Here is a 20,867-nt window from a genome sequence, read left to right as displayed (position 1 = left end):
TCTGAGTGAAAAACACTGGCATCATTCCAGTTATTTGCTCTTTTAAAGAATTTCAGCTATGAGAATGACTACTACCTACGAACGAACACAAGACTCAATCATGGGAAGTTCCACCTGTCCTAGACTACCAAACCTTTATGTCGATTACTTTGAGAGATATTGCATATTCACAACATCTATCCCTTATGGTAACAATATATGATCCTGGAAATGGAAATAGATTGAGGCTTCCTCAATTGGAAGGATCGTGAGCAACAAGCGTTGAATTATTCCAGTTTGAGATTAACCATGACATACACTAAGGAAGAATTAGCATGTCTACACATTATAGTTATGTCTAACAGTGTTGCACTCAACAGTAAGCTTCATTACAAGCTCATTTGCAAGAATGCAATACTCATCTTTGATGGTAAACATCGACCAGAATAAGGAGCAAATTTACTCGCTGGCCAATGCTTGAGCATTTAAAGAAACTCATTAGAATTATAAAGTTTCCAAAAACATGCAAATCTTAAGAACAGAAAATTGGTATCCAGATATTAACCTAAGAAAAGCACACATGGAGCCAAAAAGTGGCTCAGCACAATAACTGAGATTCTGTCCAATTCCCTGTTTCTGAGTTGCAGGTTACTGGGGCCTCAGTGACATCGCAACGTTACCATTAGTGCTCATTAAAAACACCCTCGAACTGTGCAAAATCCCCATTAAATGGAAAATTATCAAATGAAACCAAATATTCTGATCATAAAACCACACAAAATCATTTAGTCAATAGAAAACTAAAGGGGCCATTTTTTGGTAGTGCACACTTTTCTGTTTCCTTTTTGGGTATATTTCATGGGCCACACTGCCTGGACATGTCAGCGATAGGCACTGACACTGTGCCACTGTTTTAAATTGTGTGGGCCTCATTGTTTTATGAGTTATCAATTGGGAGGAAGGAGAAGCAAAAAATATTTTGGGTGGTCGATCTTGACAACTAGAAGTCCCATTTATGTAGTGCGTGCTGTAATTGTTTATTTTTTGGACATATTTCATGGGCCACCCTGCGTGGACACACTTCTGGTGCCTATCTGCACCTATGTCCATCCCAGATGCATTCAGCACCAGTCATGCTGCCCGCTTACGTGCAGTAAGTAGTAGTGTAGTATCTTACAGTAAGGAGGAACTCCTCAGGTTAGCACCTACGTTTAGCTGTCAAGGAGCAGGACAGATGTATGTAGACTCTAAGACTTTTAGATGCCACCATTGCCTGTTCCAGTGCAGACCCTTGTGTGAGAATGCAGGCATACCCCCTCCTCTGAGTTGGAGAAATACTAAAATGTTCTACTCAATGGCCCTGATGAATGCTCGGTTGAAGCAGAAACATGCAGACAGCATTTTTTTACTTCTCAGTGAGATGCGCCCTGACAAAGTTGATATTCTGTTCCTTACAGAGACTTGGTTCTCTGATTCATCAAATCCAGTTATTGCCCTGGCTTTATAAAAGGGCTATACAATTTAAAGAAGGACTGTCCTTTGGGCCGGGGTAGAGGCATTGCAATCAATCTCAGAGAGGACCATGAATGTCCGACTTTTGACATTGGTAGTTTAGTAGGTGCTGATGCCATGGGTTTTTGTATCTCTTTTTCTCACCAACAATCCCTTTTTGGTGTGCTACTTTACAGACCTTCAGGACCTATGGGTCCCTTTTTAAAATCTCTTGGTAGCTTAATAGCAGACCTTGCTTTAGGATACTCCCATTTTCTGCTCTTAGATGATTTCAATCTCTATATGGAAAAGAATAGCTTTAGTGAGATAGTGGAGTTACAGGAATTGACTACGTTACTTAATCTCAGCCTTGTCTTCAAACCCACTCATAAGGCAGGTCATGTAATTCACCACATTTTCTTAAAGTTGCTCTTGAACTTGGAAGACCCTGTACCGCAAGTTTGTTTGGATCATTATTTGATGAGATTTTCCTGGGTAACTCCAGTGAAGACTCTTCCCTCTTCTATGAATCATCCTTCTACGAAGAGAGACATCCATAAAATTAATTGTGAGGAATTTCTTTTTTTTTTTTTTAAATGGGTGCCCCTGTCTTAGTGGGACATATTAAGGTGGAAGGAGAACTGGATTAAGAAGGCGATTGAGAAATTAGCCCCCTCCTCTCGTCCAAGACAAAAAGAACAAAGTTGGCCAGTCCTTGGTTCTCGAGTAGCCCTTGGTAGTCGAGTAGTCTGTTCACAGAGAGAAAAAATTGCAAAGTCCTGGAAAGGAAGATGGAGGAAAGGTTACAATGTGATAGACAAAAAACTATAAACGAGCATTGAAAGAATACCATGTTAACATTAAAACTTCAAAATTATAATTCTTTGGGGTGAAAACCATGGAATCTGGGAATAAGCCAAGGAAAACTTTTAACATAGTCAAAGAATTTCTCACACCTACTGCAACCTTTCACTCCCACCTGCCTTCTACTGTTTGGTGTGGGCAGCTTGCCTTTTAGTTTCAGTTAAAAATTCAAACCACTTAAGGATGTTTTCCCTCAGATTTCCCTCTGTCTGAGAGGACTTTGAATGATATTCAGTGGTTTGGATCACCTCCTTCATGATCATCCCACCATAGTTTTCAACCTACCTCTTTGGATGACTCCTTAAAGGCATTATGCACTCAGAAATCAAGCTCTCTTTCAGATCCATGTCCACCGAGAGTGTATGAGTTAGCAGTTCGTGCAATTAATCCTTGGTAAATCAGGTACTAAACTGCTCACTTGAGTTGGCTAAGGTTCCTAGTAGCTGGAAACAAGCTAAAAGCCTTCTTCTTCTAAAGAAACCCTAGCAGATCTGAAGGTTCCAGCATATTATAAACATATCTCCTTGCTCCCTGCTTTTTTCAAGATCCTGGAAAAAACATGTTAGCTCACAACTTTCAAGCTATCTTGAATCTAATAAACTGCCACATTCCAGTCAGTCTTGGTTTAGGGCCAGATATAGCCCTGAGACAGCTATCCTGGAGGTCAGTGAATACATCAAAGATACACTGAATGGAGGAGAAAAGACTGTGCTGATAATGCTGGACCTATCAGCAGCCTTGGATATGGTCCCCGATGCTTGCCTCCTGGAGTGTCTGTCATCAGTGGGTAATTCAGGTCAAGCCTTGAATTGGCTGTCAGCTTTCCTAGAGGGGTGCATTCAACAGATTTGGATTCTAGCTTTCTCATCTGGGTCTCAGCCTTGGATATGGTCCCCGATGCTTGCCTCCTGGAGTGTCTGTCATCAGTGGGTAATTCAGGACAAGCCTTGAATTGGCTGTCAGCTTTCCTAGAGGGGTGCATTCAACAGATTTGGATTCTAGCTTTCTCATCTGGGTCTCGAGATCTGTCTGTTGGGGTCCCACAGGGGTCGGCATTGAGGCCCACACTCTTTGATAAGTATCTGGCCCTCCTTGCCGATCTCACAGAATCCCTAGGTGCAAAGAGTATTTCCTATGCTGACGATACACAGCTTTTGTTCTCTTGTGACAAGGGCAGTGAGCTCCCTTTGAACCAGATCAGAAGCTGTCAGACAGGAGTAAATGACAGGATTGCAAAACATCAGCTCAAATGTAATACTTAGAAGACAGAAATTCTTCTGTTTGGTAATCTGGCCTCCAATTGCTGATTATTCATTTATCCTAATAATGCTCCTCTCCCTGGCCTTCGGAGTGGCACTGTCAAGAACCATAGACTGAAATTTGTTGATCAGTTATCCTTTAAGCCACCAATTAAGGTGTTGGTAGGCATGTGCTTAGGGATACTGCGTTCTCTTAGAACATTTTTACATCTTCAGTTTTTCTCTGCAACAAAAATCAGTCATCCAGGCTCTGATAACATCTAGTCTAATTACGGCAATGCACTTTACCTGGGCTTGCCTGAGTATCTTCTGGAGAAACTTCAGATGGTACAGAATGCGGCAGCTCGCCTCCTTCTCTTCCTGCTTGAGTTGCACTGGTTGCCAGTTAGGAAAATAATTATTTTTCAAGCACTGGTACTGACACATGTGGCCGTTTATCTATCTGGGGCTGAATTTTCATCACCCTTCTCACAACTTGAGATCAGCTAATAAATCATTGACAGTGATTCCAAAAGTGCAGAAGGCCAGAATTGGCAGTAGATCTGCTATGTGCCTAGAGGCCTGGAACAAGCTGCTGCTAGAACTGCGGACCTTGCCCTATCAATCAGCTTTTTAAAAAACAAATGAAAACATTGCTCTTTAATCAGTGCTAACTATCGGATTGCCTGCCTGACTTGCTGGTTTGTGAGCCAGGACACTCTATTGACTAGCCGTGCACAATATCAGTCTCCCGATTCATTCATTCTTTCAGTTTTACCATATACAATTACCACCAGCTCTGAGCAGGTGGTTAATCTATGACTGGGCCTGAGGGTGGGCTGGGAAGTCAGAGAGGAGAATAAGGAGAGATGGGAAAGAAAAGGGATGCTGCCTTTATGACAGGAAAAGGACTTGGCTGCTGCAGCCAAAAGCATCATGCATAATTACTAGTTCAAAAAACAATGTTCTTTTCTCCCACACCAGGTAGTTGTGGAAAACACAAACAGCTCATAATTATGCAGAATGAAATTAATGAAAAATGTATGTATTATTTCACTCCACATAACTTTGAAACAGGGTGTTAGAGAGAGTGAGAGAAACTAAACTTAAAAGATCAGGTGTTGCCACATATCAAATCAATTGGATAACATAAATAATAGAAAATGAAGAATGCAAAATCTTAGCAGTTTCAAACTGTAGGATGCCTGCTTGCAGTGGCGCCCTCCGCAAATCTCAAGGGGGAGGGGTGGGAGGCGGGGGCAGAGGGGGTAAAACAAATAAAAATAAATAAAAAAAGAAAACTTACCTGTTCCTGCCACCGCTGTTCACCTCACGCACCTCTTCCGATGGTGTTGGTGTCCTAGCAGTCCCTGGGACATGAGCACAGGCTCCCCACGCAATCTTGGTGCTGCTCTCATGCTACACATAGAATGAGAGCAGTGTTGGTCTGAGCAGCTTGGTCTGCCACCCAGACACTGCGTGGGAGTCTGTGCAGTTTCATCAACCCAGCTGTGTAAACTACTGGTTTTTTTTCAGCTGCTGGCCTTTAACCAGGGGGGCAACACTCCTTTACCATTGCGAAGGAGCCGCCCCTGCCTGCTTGTTTTTAAACATGGTAGAAACATCAGAGGTGACTTATTATACAACACAATACAATTATTATACAATATAATATAAATAGCAGGCCAATTTTACTTTTAGGCAGCAGAGAGTCTCAAACAGAAGGAAAAGTAGCAACTAAATATAAATAAATAAATAAGGAGCACCCTACAATACCATTCGACAATCTAGATTTGCTCACCTCAAATGTCTGTTTTACTAGCAAAGTTTTTAAGCATGGATTAGCACAATGACATCCATGACAAGCTAGAACGGGACAAACCCTTTTGCGATTTATACAGCAAAATCTTTAGGCATGTTATTGGCACAGATCAATTCTCAGAGAGCTGTAAAGTCTTTCACCACTCCAGCCACAGTATTACAGCTTTGGATTGGTAAAATACCATCAAAACCAACCTGGAATAAGCAAAAGCATCCTCTGACATGTGTTTCATTATCAATGTAGCTCATCAGAGAGGTTTAGCTTTGCACAGACACAAATGAGTACACAGTGTAAGTCAACACAAAACCCTTTCAGGGTTAGAGTGATGCATAAATTAGGCAAAAAAGAAGAGAGAACTCTGGGTAGTTTCCAAGTTTAGACTGAGAGCAGCTCCAAAAAGGAGCACCCTACAACACTCTAGGGGCCAGATTTACAACAAACTGAAGCTGCGCGATGCTGCAACAAAATCAGCTGCGCCATGCTGTGTCTGTTTTTAAATGCAGGGATGCGCTGTATTTACAAGAATACGGCACACTCCTGCGTTTCACCCTGCGCTGGTGCTAAATTTAGCTGCCTAGCACTTACGCAGGCATCCTTGCACCATAGTGCAGGGGTGTCTGGGTTGAGGGGAGTGATTGTTTATGTGGAGAAAGGTGTCCCTCCCCGCACATAAACAATCTACAATGGCGATTTGACATTTTTATGTGTGCTCTATAATGCAGCAAACATAGAAGTACCAAACATCATTTTTGAATGATTGTTTATGTGCTTCATTATAGCTCACCAGAGAGGTATATAGTTTTGCCCAGACACAATGGAATGTGTGTATAAGTTCATGATAATAAACAAATAGTGTATATTTAATGTTACATTTTACAATATGTAATACCTTATTTTAAATTTTAAAGAAACAATGTAATTGTATTAATGTTTCCATTCAAAATTTAATAAGTAACATTCAATTAAAATTAATTTGCAAATAGGTTATTATATATTCTGTAAGTAAATATTCATATCATATGGGAATAAAAGTATAAACTTACTCAAAAGTGGAAATTATATTTGTGAATCAGGCTCATAATGTTTAAGAGATCGGTGGACACAAGCTGATATAGACGACGAGACAGACTTGCAAACAATTACACAAGGGTGTTGAAATCTTTATCCTTATTCTGACTAACCTTCCCTAATTCTCTTGCAGAACTTGTACGTTGTTGCTTAGATAAGTGTAACCATTTAAGATGTAATGAGAATATACAAATATACCATTTTAGATATTCATTAGTTACAACTTGCCCGGGGGAAAACAAGTGATTAACAAGTTCTCATTTTAATTGATTATAATGTTGAGTATTTAGCTTTATATGTTTTGCCTTGGAGGACTTGGAAGTTGCATTATTTTAGATCTTTAATCGAGGTTATATTCAATATCGCATGCTACAAAGGCCGATCATGATGATTAAACAATTACATTTAGATTTACGCTGTATGCTGAAACTGTTTCTTAAGCAGATGTCTGTTAAAAAGCAAAACGTGTTTCCTTGTTTTCAATGTTCTTTCCTTTTTGAAATCGACTGAAAACAACATACATTTCTGGGGTTACTGAAAACAATATTCTGTGACTACCTTTTATACTAGCAAAGATCTCGATTTGAAAAGTCATATCAAATATGTTTTTCCTTTCAAGAAGGAAGTGGGGACAACTAGAATATTTTCAAAATATCTCCGCAGGCAACGTTTCAAATAATCCAAAAAAGAATTGCTTTGCTTTTATTACCTAATTGCTTCTTGTCAGGGCCGGTCCTAAGACTTTTGGTGCCCCAGGTGAAACAGAAGATGCGAGGCCCCTCTAAGTTGCATATGAGGTCACAAAAAGTGACATCACAGGGAGTGACGCCACAGAGAATGACATAACAGAAAGTGGTATCACAGGACTAATAATCTTTTTGAGTATCTCTGAAGTGAAGTAGCCCTCTCATTTGAATCTTGTACTGCCCCATTTATGGCCGAAAAATGAAAAGGCAAGTTCCAGAAGGAAAAGAAATAAAAGCAGAATTAACTAATTACATGTGCTATAAAGAAGCAACTTCAGACCTCCTCTCGTGGAAGCCTATCCTAGTGAAAGTTTTCATTACAATCTCATTACTTTGATGACACAGAAAGTGTAATGATACACTTATTTTGGAACCCTTAGTGAGGCCAGTTGTGAGGATAAGGCAGTGGAAAGCTTTGGTATGAGTGTGTTCATGTGTGTGTGTGTGTGTGTGTGTGTGTGTTTTTGGCAGCAGTATACAAATGTTTATTCCTGCCTCTACTATGACATGAGAGTTTAGGCATTTGTGTCCTAATATCAGCAATTGGGTATCCACCAATATTACTGTGGAATTACTCAGGTTCCTAGCTAGAACCTGGAATCTGACCCCTTACTCATCCCAAGAGGACTGCTCTTCTACTCTTGGAATCCTTAAGATGTCCTTGCATTGCATTCCTACGTGGATTTCACTAAAGAGCTCTTGGTTTGGTCATGTACTAAAGGGAGAATTGCTGTGACAAACACACTGTGGGGAGCACATTATGGGTATGTTAGCAAGTCGGGCTTAAAATATGGAATTGTACGTTGTTTGTGAGGGCTTCGCAGAGAGCTGCACTGACTGACAGGTTACAAAGGTGCTTTTCCATGCAGCCTTTCTTAAAGAAGATACTGAGGATATACTATTTCACAGTTTATTTTGCACACGTTGTGTATTGCTTCTAACACAATATATTCATCTCGAGAACACCTCATTGCACTATGAGGTTCTTTCTAGAAACTTACAGCTGAAACAAAATATGCTAAAATGTGCAATTACTACAGTAACCTTCAGTCACAGCTCGCTGCACTCTGAAACAGCAGGGTGGTGCAGAGCGCGGAGAGGGGGCATTTAATAACAAAAAAAATAATAAATGCAAACTTTGCAAACTTACCCGCTCCATTGCCGCCACGCCGCTCCTCTTTCCTTTGTCACTCCAGGGCACTGGTTCCCAGCCTGCCCTACGGCCGATCCTGATGCTGCGCAGAGCAGCGTTAGCAGACTAGAAGCCTGTGCCTGCTCTCTCCAGCCCAGCAACACAGTGCCGGGCTGGAGACAGCCCTGTGCGCATGGGTGTTTGGCCGCCCGAGACGGCCGGCCAAACATCCATTGCCACTGAGGGGAGTACACAGTACACTCCCCTCACTGCTTGTAACACCCATAGCCCCGCCCCTTTCACAACAAAATGATAATAAACACGGTTTATTATTGTTTCTTTGTAAAAGGTTTGTGGCTTCTGCTGCTGGCCGGGGTGATGTTCCTCCACTCTATCCGAGGAACTACCCCTGGTAGCATTCAAGTAGCAGTTGGGTGTCACTCAAAATGTCATATGTATGAGTTATAGATGCCACACGTAAACACACAACATATGCAAAAATGTCACACATAGGCACGCGAGAAGCCAGAAAATTAAAATATCCTTCACTTTGAACCAAAGCTCTTATGTCACCAAGCAAGCAAATTAAGCCATCACAATCCTCCCAGAAGCACTCTCGTTTCTCTTCCATAAAGGAACTAGCCATTCATCCTTCCATCAAACCACTGATGTCCACCATTTCAGATTTGTATTCTGTCATACATTCATTATTTCATCCATCATTCAGTCTTTTACCATTCTATCCTTCCATCAATCTGTCTGCCTATGCATATCAAAACGTATCCAACCATTTCAACACTATTCCATCTTTCCATCCATCATTTCACTCATCCATCCCTCCATCTACCCTTTCACTCATTCATCCATCCTTCCAATCATCTACCTACCCTTTCACTCCATCCATCCTTTCAGTCATCCATTGTCAGAAAGCAAACATCATTAATAAAATGTGAGTAGACAAATCTTATATTTGATGTCTACTAAAAGAGCTTAGTCAGATAAATGTGTGCTAGAAATATAAAACATGCATGTTTAAAATGTGGTTGACATGGTGTTCATCACTTTGAGTTTTATGTGAAATAATAATTTTGCAGGGATGTGCCGTATTTACAAGAATCATGAATCATAACCATTCGTACTAACAAAAGACGATTAATATTGATGAGCAAAACTAATAATTTGAAATTATTATTGATTAATTAAATAATGTACTAAATATGGTCTGACTATTAAAATGGTTTTATTTTTCATGTATTAGCATTAGTAAAAAGGCCTAAGCTTTAGTATTTTTCCACAAAACAGTGTTTGGGGTGTTATGCTGACTTCATTGAAATTCTTTTGTACACATTGTTTATTGGCTATTCCAATGAAAGAAACAGTGGAAATCTAATGCTGTTTCCACTCTGTTCATTCTATACTTCCTTGTGATAATTATTGAACTTTTTAACAATGGGCTTTAGTTTCTGGTAGAAAGTATTGTTAGCTAAAGTGTCATGTTCTGTGCTGTTTTATACAATGTTATTATTCTGCGGAAACTGCATACTGGAGAGGAGTGTCAGCATGGGCCTATCTCGAAGAAGTGGTGAGGAACGTTACAAACTGAAGAAGAAGAGCAATTCAATTGGATGTTCACTGTCACACCGCATAGTCTTGTCCAATAGGAGTTTAGCTAGTGATTTGTGGAACTTTAATTTAGTAAAGTTTCAGATGATGTAGTTCAGAAGAAGAAGTGTTGTGATGTTTATGATTCTAATAGTTTAGATACTTTATTCCCAAAACATTACTGAACTGTTGCCCCTTTCCATGTTACTTATACTGATCGCTGAAGACCTACTGTTTCTGTGCTCTGCTGATGAAGACTTGTCTAACTGCTGTCTCATTTAGGAGAAGTATAACCAATGTGCATTTGTTTCCTTCACATGGTTCCCTTTAGAAATCCAACAGCTTATTTTTGTTAGCGCCATAGTTCAGATGTTTTCCAAATTAATTTTTGTCATATTTTAATTTTTCCATGTGACAAAGCCCAGCCCCACACATGCTTTTCAAATTAGAATTTGGTAGCAAGGATGTCCAACACAATAATGTAATTGATGTATTTAATAATTGATTATAACCGATTCAACTGCACAGCTAAAGAAATCTATTGCAATTTCTGAAATAACTCTGTTGTTATTCTTTATAATTCTTTTCGAGCGTTTAATAGTGATTGTTTTTATTAGATTAGTATAGTGATTCATGATTCATGGTAACATAGGTCATGGTGAGTGTAAATTACTCACTCATTCAATTTTCGTTGTGGTTTATGGCTATTAGTTCCTATTCTTTGATTTCCTGATCTTATTACTCCTGTCTTAGTCAAATGGTTTGAGTCGACCTCTGAGGGTAGTGGATGTCACTGCCCTATTACGTGTCATCTAGCTTAATGTAGGAGTTCACACGCCAACGCCATCCACACTTTCACCCATCCATCTATCTACTCATACATCCATTTACCCTTTCATCCATCCATCTATCTATCATCCACCCACCTATCCATTCACTGTTTCACTCATCTATCCATCCTTTCTTCCATCTCCCCAGCCTCCCTTTTACTGAACTATCCATTCTTTCACTCATCTACCCTTACATTATCCACCCATCCATTCTCCATCCAGTCAATCATCCATCCATACTTTCATCCATCCATCCATTCATCCATCCATCCATTCATCCATCCTACCTCTAACTTTCCATCCCCTTTCACATAGTCATCCCTCCTTCCATCCACCTATCCACACATCTTCTCACGCATTCATTGATCCTATTACTCATCCATTGTTTCACTTATTCATCCTTTCTCACATCCATCCATCCACCTTTTCACTCTTTCACTCATCCATCCTTTTGTCCATCTACCCTTCCTTTCACTCACTCATCCAACATTTCACTCATCAATACACCCTTTCACTCTCCCATTATACACCATTTCACTCAATCCATCCATCCATCCTGGGTCTCACCCATCTACCATCCACCCTTTTACCCATCCATGTACTCTTGTACCAATCCATCCATCTAGTTACCCTTTCACTCATCCACCCTTTCACTCATTCATCCATCCTTCCATTCACTCATCCTTTCACTCATCCATTCATCCAGCCATACATCCATCCCTTCACTTACCCACCTACCCTTTCACATTAATTATGAGCTGAGCCTCTGTCTGCAGAGCTACAGACAGATGAGCCCCTTCAAGACCTCGACTGTCCTGTAGTTCCTCAAATAAGGGATGGATGGAGGGGGTTATGTTGCCCCTGCACATAGGCAATCTGAAAACATGGGAGTCATGCATGATACACAGAGCCAGGATGTGATATGACTGTGACGTGGTGTTGTGCCGATTACATTACAAAAGGTCTTTCTTCTTTGGGCATGGGGAAATTTAAGTGATTCCTTAGTTCCATAAATCCAGGGGAGGGAGTTTCATCCTCTGGGCTTCGCAGCAATAGTGTAGCTCTGTTAGGCCCAGGAGAAAGGGCCCCATGCTTTGGGCATCACAGCACTGGATAATGGCTGCAAGGCCCAGGGAAGAGGGCCCCATACATGGACCTTGCAGACTTATCCAGCTCTTCCAGGCCTAGGGAAGTGTGCTTTGATAAACTCTCCTGCTATGCCAGTCTGTTGTGGCTGCTTCCTCCTTCCCCAACCCACCTTTTCTCACCTGATAATGTCCAGCAGGTCTTTTGAGCAAAAAGGGTCTTTTGTTGCCTGGCAACCCAAAAGACAAGGCTTGAGGGCAAATGTATTTTGGGGGGGGATCCCTGACATTGTTAGCCAACACAATTAATGGCTTTGTTGCTGCCCACTTACCAACCTACTGTTTCACTTCCCCCAGCCCTGCACCCCTAGCAACGTCACCCAACTCACAAATGCAGTTGCAATGCGATCAGAATGGGGAAGGGACAAAGGAGGAGCAGGGTGCTAACTTCTACTGTGGCCTTTCACAGGGATGCAGAACCCCACTTTTTCAACCTGGATGCGGGGCCCTGGGCTGCGGCCCACACTGCCCATGCCTTGGACCAGCCCTGCTTCTTGTTCTAATGCCTAAGAAGACAACTGATTCTATTGAATACCAAGCACCTTCCACTTTTACTGTGCTCTATTCCTGCAAAAATATTTGTGGTTAATAATTAATCTGACTGATGGAGCTTGAACGGTGGGTTATCAAGTCAGAGCTGGTGGTGCTGCAATACAGAAATGTAGAGGAGTCGCCGGGACTTAAGCTCCAGGTATATGTAAGCAGATATAGCCTGTATAAGTAAATTAAAGTCCTTCTAAGTGCAAAAGTAATTTTCCTCAGGGAGTCAATTCTCCCCAGCAAACCTAATTAATTTACTAGAGGCTCGACTAGGCTGTGACTAATCAGTCAGATATTCTTCTAGGTTCCCTACATTTTTAGGTTGAGAATTACTATTTTATATTATGCAGCATACCAAGACAACTTGTTGCACTGTGTCAAATGGAGAGAGTAGGAATTTGCCATATTTACAAAGATATGGAGCATTCCTGATTGCTCTCTACTTCGGTGTACTGAGTGCTGCCTAGCACCAATGCAAGTACCCTTGCCCCATGGTGGAAGGCTGCCTGTGTTACAGGAAGGATTGTTTTTGTGGAGGGAGGCACACATTCCAGCATAAAAATATTCTTCAGATACATTTTCCCCTTTCTACAAGTGCTGAAAAATGCAGCATGCATAGAAATAAGAAATAATGAAAAGAAATAAAAATATTTCTCATCATAATGCCTTTGTAGGGACGGTGTGGCATTTCATGCATTTCCCTTTAGTAAATCTGGGAATGCACCAAAATCCATGGGGGAATGTGTGGGAATAGCAACATTCCACCCATTGAAGGCCTTCCCATCACAGTTACACATGGAATTGCCTTGCATTACGCAAGGTGGCTTTACTTTGCTTAGTAAATATTTCTTAAATCCTTGTCATGCCTTGCATTGCCTTGCGTGATACAATGGCAGTGCAAGGGCTCACTAAATCTGGTCCTTTGGGCATTATAAGTAAGATTTATTAAAGGGGCTTCTCAAATTGTAGCACAGGAAAGAAATATTCAGGAATATCCCCACTGTCATTTGGGTCTTTTTAGCAGGACTCGATCCTCTCTGCATGATCACACCCAAACTTTTTGCCTTCTCCTGTTCTGTTTTGCAGGATTCATTTTTTGTTAGCCTTAGGACTATGTGCACTTTACTACTGCTAACCAGTGCTAAAGTGTTCATACTCTCTCCTTAAACATGGTACAATGTGGCTTACATCTAAATGGAACATTCAATGTACTTATAAGTCGTTAGTAAAGTGGTACTACATGTAGCCAGGACCTGTAAATGAAATGCTACTTGTGGACCTGCAGTACTTATTGTGCACTCACTTAAGCATCCTTTTTAAAAATGTCTCAGGTGTGCCATTGCAGCAAGTATGAAGTTTTAAACTTCTAACTGGACTTTGTAAAATAACTCCTTTGCCAAGCCTACAGCTCCTTTTCTAAGACAGTTGGACTTGATTTTTACGTTTTACATGCTCTGGTAATGAAAAACTCCAAAATGTGTTTTTCACTACTATGAGACCTGCCTCTTCAATACGATAACATTGGATTGCCTCATTACATTTAGTTTGTGAAAACATTTGTTTGGGAGCAGATAGAAATGTCATGATTGGTGCCTAAGGAATTGAAATTTGAATTGGAATTGAAATCTAAAATCCTTGTAAAGTCAGATTTGAAGTCCCGATTCTGAAAATACCAATTTTTTAAAGTTGGCATTTCTTGTACTAGAAATTTAATGCCTGCAGCCTGTTTCCAGAGTTACATGACTGTGTGTAGTTTGCTTTTGTGTATTTTTCCCAGTCAGCTACACAATAGATGGACAGGGTGTTGGCAGGATTGGCCATCCAAGAAGGGCTATGGGGACGAACCTATGCACTTTAAAGACACCACCTAGCCTATAGCGACTGCAGACAGATTGACACTAAGACAAGTAGACAAGAAATTGCAAACACTTCTGTGGGGGGAAGGCTCCAGAAGAGAACACCATGTATAAAAATAGGGCCCTCAGACCCACTGTTCAGATTACTCCTGGACCTGCAGAAGGACTCTCAATGAACTGCCCTGCTGCCAATGGCCTGCTGTGTACTTCAGAGGACTTCCTTTCTGCACCAAGAGAACTGCTCTGCTGCCTGAACCCTGCCCTGTACCCTCTGAGGATTGCTCTGCTGCCTAAGACCTGGTTTCCTGCATCCACCTAAAGCTTCCAGGGGAGGATACTTGGCTGACATCCTTGTCAGAGCCTCAGGGATAGAAAAGGCTCCAAACATCTTGAACCTATACGCGAACCTACCCTGAGTCAGTCCTGACACTCCAAGTGGTGGTGCTCGAGCCTTGAAAGTAATATTTAAGGAGCCCTACATAGCCCAAATCCAAAACTTGGAACTTCCTGTTAAAAAGTGCTCTGTGAACCGAGAGGAAACCAGGACCTACCTGCTTGCCATCCACCCAGGGTGCATTGCTGGTCAGCCTGACTTCAAAACACCTCCCTGTTAGACTTTTCATCCTTGGCGTGGTCTCCCTTAACTTTTTGCCTCTGTTTCCCAGGTTGTGGATGTGTGCTGGATTCTGATTTTGCTGTTTTTGTTACTCTGAGCACTTTACCACTCCTAACCAGTGCTAAAGTGCAAGTGCTCCTATAGAAAATGTGTATGTAATTGGTTGATCCATGATTGGCATATTTGATTTATTAGTAAGTCCCTAGTATAGTGGACTAGAGGTGCCAAGGACCTGTAAACCAAATGCTACTAGTGGGCCTGCAGCACTGGTTGTGCCACCCACATGAGTAGCCCTGTAATCATGTCTCAAACCTGCCACTGCAGTGTCTGTGTATGCATTTTAAACTGTAAATTCGACTTGGCAAGTGTACCCACTTGTCAAGCCTAAAGCATCCCTTTTCTTACATGTAAGGTACCCCTAAGGTGGGCCTTATGTAGCCCATAGTAATGTGTTTTATATGTCCTAACAATGAAATATTGATAAATTCGTTTTTCACTGTTGCAAGGCCTGTCCCTCTCATAGGATAACATGGGGGCTACCTTTAAATCTGATTAAAGTGTAGATTCCCTTTGGGAGCGGATGGACATGTGGAGTTTGGGGTCTCTGAGCTCACAATTTAAAAATACATCTTTTAGTAAAGTTGATTTTCAGATTGTGTGTTTGAAAATTGCACTTTTAGAAAGTGAGCATTTTCTTGCTTATACTATTTCTGTGACTCTGCATGTTTTTGGATTCCCTGTATGGGTCAGTTTGACAGTTGGGCTGGTTGCACCTCTACGCTAGACAGTGACACAAAGGGAGCTGGGGTGTAGTCTACCTTTCTTGATGAGCAATCTGTGCTAGGAGGGGGGGAGTGGTCACTCACACCTGAAAGGGCTGTGCCTGCCCTCACACAATGCAGTCTCCAACCCCCTGGTGGCCTGGGCAAGGCAGGATTTCACAATCAAAAGAGACTTTGCTTTGAAGTAGGCCTACTTCAAAGGAGAAAATGGGTATAAGAAGGGCACCCAAAACCACAGACTTTAGAACACTTCTGGAAATCAAGTGGAACCTCTGCCTCAAGAAGAGCTGAAGAGCTGAGGAAGAAGAGCTGCCCTGCCTTGTACTGTCCTTTGTGGAGCTATCCTGCAGTTGCTGCTTCTGCCAGACTAAGGGCCTGATTCTAACTTTGGAGGACGGTGTTAAAACGTCCCAAAAGTGGCGGATATACCACCTACCGTATTACGAGTTCCATAGGATATAATGGACTCGTAATACGGTAGGTGGTATATCTGCCACTTTTGGGACGGTTTAACACCGTCCTCCAAAGTTAGAATCAGGCCCTAAGAGTGCAAAGACTGGACATTGTGTGCCTTCAATCTTGTGAAGATCTCCAAGGGCTTGATTTAGAGCTTGCCTCCTGTTGTTTGAAGTCTCAGGGACAGCAAAGACTTCTCTCTGCCAGCACCTGGATTCTCTGGAGAGTCTGTTACTCTGCCAAGTGTTGCCCATCCAGTTCCTGGGACTCTGAAAGGAGAAGCTGGCAGCCTAAGAGGAAGAAATCCACGCACAGAACGCCGTGCGGGGAAAAGATTGACGCAACTCTGATCTGCGACTGAAAAATTGACGCACCGCTGGCTTAGCAGATGAAAATCGTCGCTCGCCTGCAACGCAACACAAAGATCGTCGCCAGGGGCTGGAAAAACGATGCACAGCATCGCTGACAGAGACTGGTGAGATCGCAACGCACGCTGCATGGTTTTCGGATCATCGTGCGGCTGGATTTCTGATGCAAGTACCGCTGGGCATGTAAAAACAACGCAAGGCCTGCCCGGACCCGAGAGTGCTGACCGGATCGACGCATCGCTCTCCTGCAGAGAGAAGAAACGATGCGCCCCAATCCTACGAAAGGAGAAACGATGCAAGGTCTTGCTCGTGAGTGAAATCGAAGCATCGCAAGCCCTTTTTGAGGCACACTCACCCATGCAGGGTTATTTTTGACGCACCCAAGGTACATTTTCACACTAACAGTGTTTGTTAGTGTGTGTTTAAAATTACATGAAGACTTTTTTTGCATTTTTAGTAATAACTTGACTTTGAGTGTATTGTGGATTTTTGTTGTTTTGGTCTTGTTTTGATTAGATAAATATTTCCTATTTTTCTAAAGCTGTGTGGTGTCATTTTGAAGTGTTTTCATTAAGTTACTGTGTGTGTTAGTACAAATACTTTACACCTAGCACTCTAAAGTTAAGCCTACTGCTTGTGCCAAGCTACCAAGGGGGTAAGCAGGGGTTAGCTGAGGGTGATTCTCTTTTACCTTGACTAGAGTGAGGGTCCTGCCTTGGACAGGGGGTAACCTAACTGCCAACCAAAGACCCCATTTCTAACACTCCCCCGGCATTCGTCGCTGCAGCACAAATCCTGTTCAGCGGCTCCTCACAGAAGGGGTATCCGGCCTAGTGGGGCCTTCATTGGCTACAGCCTACAGCTTTGTCTTGCTAGAGATTTTCAACTTCTGAAAAAGAGAAAAAGGAGTACTTTTACTAACATTTTGCTCTGGGTTTGTGACACAAATCCGCACAAACTGTTTTTGTTCTTATTTATTTTCCAGAGCAAAACATGTTCTGCACTAGAAAGTAGCCTAAAAGTAAAGCAGAGCGAAGCACTGTTTTGTGCTACTTAGTGCCAAGAATGTGTTACATGGGTGACAAATGGGCGTTCCCATGCAAACACCAATGCTTTTTGATGCAAAACCCTATCTACTAACAATAGTAGACATAGGTTTGCGCCATTTAAAGAAAGCAATAAAAAGAGAAATATTTTTATTTCTCCATTCTTTCCCGACTTCACATGTGTGTTGCACTGAACAGCACACATATAAAGAAGTAAAAGTTTTAAATTAAGTCTAAGCATAGACTTCCAGTGCAAATCCTATGCTAGACTCATGCACAAATTCTTGCACTATGGCGCAAAGGTATGTGCTTGGTGCTCAGGAGCAAATGTCTGTGCCGGCGCTAGGGAGAGGGGAGGAGAGTTCCATGATAGATATGGAGTAATCCTGGTCTCTTCCTGTGATGGAACGCATCTCAGCACAGCATTTTTGAGTGCTGTGCTACATTGCGTGGCAGTTTTGTAAATCTGGGCCTAAGTTCAAACATAAACATTTTCACCTTGACTGCAACTTCACTGCTAGTTCGTCCAGCGGCTCCCAGATGATGATGCCTTCTTGTTTGACTGCACTAGCTGCCTTGCCCCTCTGACCTTTACCATTTGAGGCAATTTTCTGAAGGTAAGCATAAACTGGGCACAATCCAATTTGTGTATTAGAATCACACTCCATGGAGATTGGCTGTAACTTTTGTCTTTGCCCTAATGTCGTGAGACTAGATGTCCACAGTTGGCTCTATGATCTTTTAGGTGACATTTTACACTTTAAAGTTAAAAAATTCATAACACTACTGATTGGATTTTTGTATTTTTAGTGTCAAATAATTTATTAAAATTAACTCTATGTTTCTAGTTACTGTGGGATTTTTCTGTGTTGTGTAGTCACTTTAGTACTGGTTTAGTGCTCCATAAACACTTTTACAAATTGCCGCTAAGTGAAACCCGACTGCTTTTGTGTCATACTACCAGAGGGTACAGCACAGGGCAATTTAGTGACTTTTTGTTGTTCACTCTGACACAGATTTTGGCTGATGCTTGAAAAAGGTCACCCGTCTAAATCATCAACACAATTTCACACAGCAGGGAATAATGTCTGATTTTTTTAAAAGTGAAATGTTTTGCTTTTTTAAACATACTTCAAGATGTAATAACCAAAAACTAATCGTACTTTTACTTAATATTTTTAGTGAATTATTTTTTTACTATACTCCACATCCAAATCCTCTGAAGCAGGACAATTCTGCAGTCAATTGCATTCTGCTGTGTGCAGCAGGGGTTGGCTGCAAAGCCTGGCTGAATCCATTCTACAGTAGATGGACAACCAGTGATAAGTATGGCTTTTGGCCAGACACATTGGCTGGCCTTCCTACACCGGGAAGCCATGCAGAGGTATGACTTAATATCAACAGCCCTTTCATTGAATTGTGTTGGTGGCTCTCAAGATAATATTTTCAGGGGTTATTTGCTGAGATTTTCTGCTTTACAGTTCTTAACGTTTGTGTAAATGGGTATTTATAATGATGTAAAATTGTTCTTTTGTGTTTCTGATAGTGATACCCCATCATCTTGTACACCCATTCTGCTATCCTCCTACATTCTCATCATACACCAGATGCAACAAATACAAAAGATGCTTAGTAAGGAATTGCTTTTCTCCACTTCCTGTAGCACCTCTTAAGCCACATTTTGGGCTTGTTTGACTCCTGGCATCTTTCTTCTTTTTCCTGCTTTTGTTTCTTTTGCTCCTGCAGGAAAGTCATGTACTCTGTGTCATGGTATCCCAGGATTAGGTGTGGCTTTAGTACCAAGAACAAGGACTATGGTTTATGAATACTATGGGGACTGTGCCTTTTGGGGTCTATTAACCCAGATCCAGTTTCACAGACTGTGTATCAAAAATACATATTTGGTGGGGGCGCTTTGGGTGTTCCCTCCACTGTGGGGCAAGCCTTTCAGAGATCTCAGGTTCACAGCTGTGGCTTGCTTCTCAGTCATGAAATGGCAATAGGATCAAAATCTTCCTCAATCAAAAGGACTTGTTTATTATTTTAATTTGACATATGAACAGCTCTCGAACTCTGCTTCACAGACCATCTATTGATACTGGTCCAGCTATTGCTAACTTTCAAGCCAACCCCCCAAACAGTTTTTAAATTCTTATTTCCAGAACACTGCTAAACTTATTTACACCAAACATGGCAAAGGACTTTAGTGAGGATAGCTCTGCTTTCAAGCCAGGCTTGGTATAATGCCATTCTGATGTTTTTCTGTAATGTAAAGCAAAGTTTCTAATGGGAGTTAAAATAGGAAATCCAGCTTTAGTGACTACCCTTTTTCTCCCTCCCCTCCAAAATGTTCTGGGCAGTTTGTTTTGAATAACTACACAGTCACTATTCTCAATCTTTGTTATATAGTTTACCAAATGCAAACCTGGTAAACCCCCCCTCACATTTACAAGTCATGGTCAGTTTTTGTTTGCAGTGTCACCTCACACATGTTTTGTTACTAAGCCACCTTTGTTTTCTGTGCCATTTATTAATGGCTGATTGGAGGGGAGCATGAGTAATGGTGCACACTGCAAACTATATAACTGTGAATTTTTGTGGTTTTACAGGTTTGAATTTGCTTCTCCAAAACTAACTAACTGTTTTCCTATCCTATGGCTTTAAATGATGCACTTGATTTAATTAATTGCCATATGTCCATTTGGTGGCATGTACAGCCTTTGGCTATGAGCAGCACAGATTGGCCGACCAACCCAAGTTATTCAACCCACTGTGGACAGCTAACCCAGCTGCAGCACATGGCCTTTGATCATTTGCAGCAGGGACTGGGACAAGGTAGTGGGCATGCGCCCAATTTGCAGCAGGTGGACAGCCTTTTTCTTATTCTGTGATTTTGACCCATGTGTGCACCTTGCACTATAAGCATAAGAGTGTGAACACTGTCAAGAACAGATTGTTCTCCTCCTGCCTCTCCATTGTGGATGTGCCCAGAGAGTTGTGGCCCCGCATCATGCAGCTTTGTTTTGTGTCCCAGATTTCAAACTTACCCACATGTACATGCGACTCCTACCTTGAAGAGACCAAAATTTCTTTCTCCCTCTTTTGCAGTCTCCCCTTTTTCTGTGCAACACTTGGGGATGATGCTAGAAGTTCCTTTTCTTGAGATGGTACAATTTAGAAACTGGAAAGTGTAGAGACACCTAAACAGGTTTCTTGCTCCTCACAAAATATTTGTTCTGGCTCGGGTTACCAAAAGAAAGGTCCTTTTGACGTGACATAAGGAAAC

Source organism: Pleurodeles waltl, chromosome 2_2, assembly GCF_031143425.1.
Source record: "Pleurodeles waltl isolate 20211129_DDA chromosome 2_2, aPleWal1.hap1.20221129, whole genome shotgun sequence".
Lineage (NCBI taxonomy): Eukaryota > Metazoa > Chordata > Amphibia > Caudata > Salamandridae > Pleurodeles > Pleurodeles waltl.
This window is presented reverse-complemented; position numbering follows the sequence as displayed.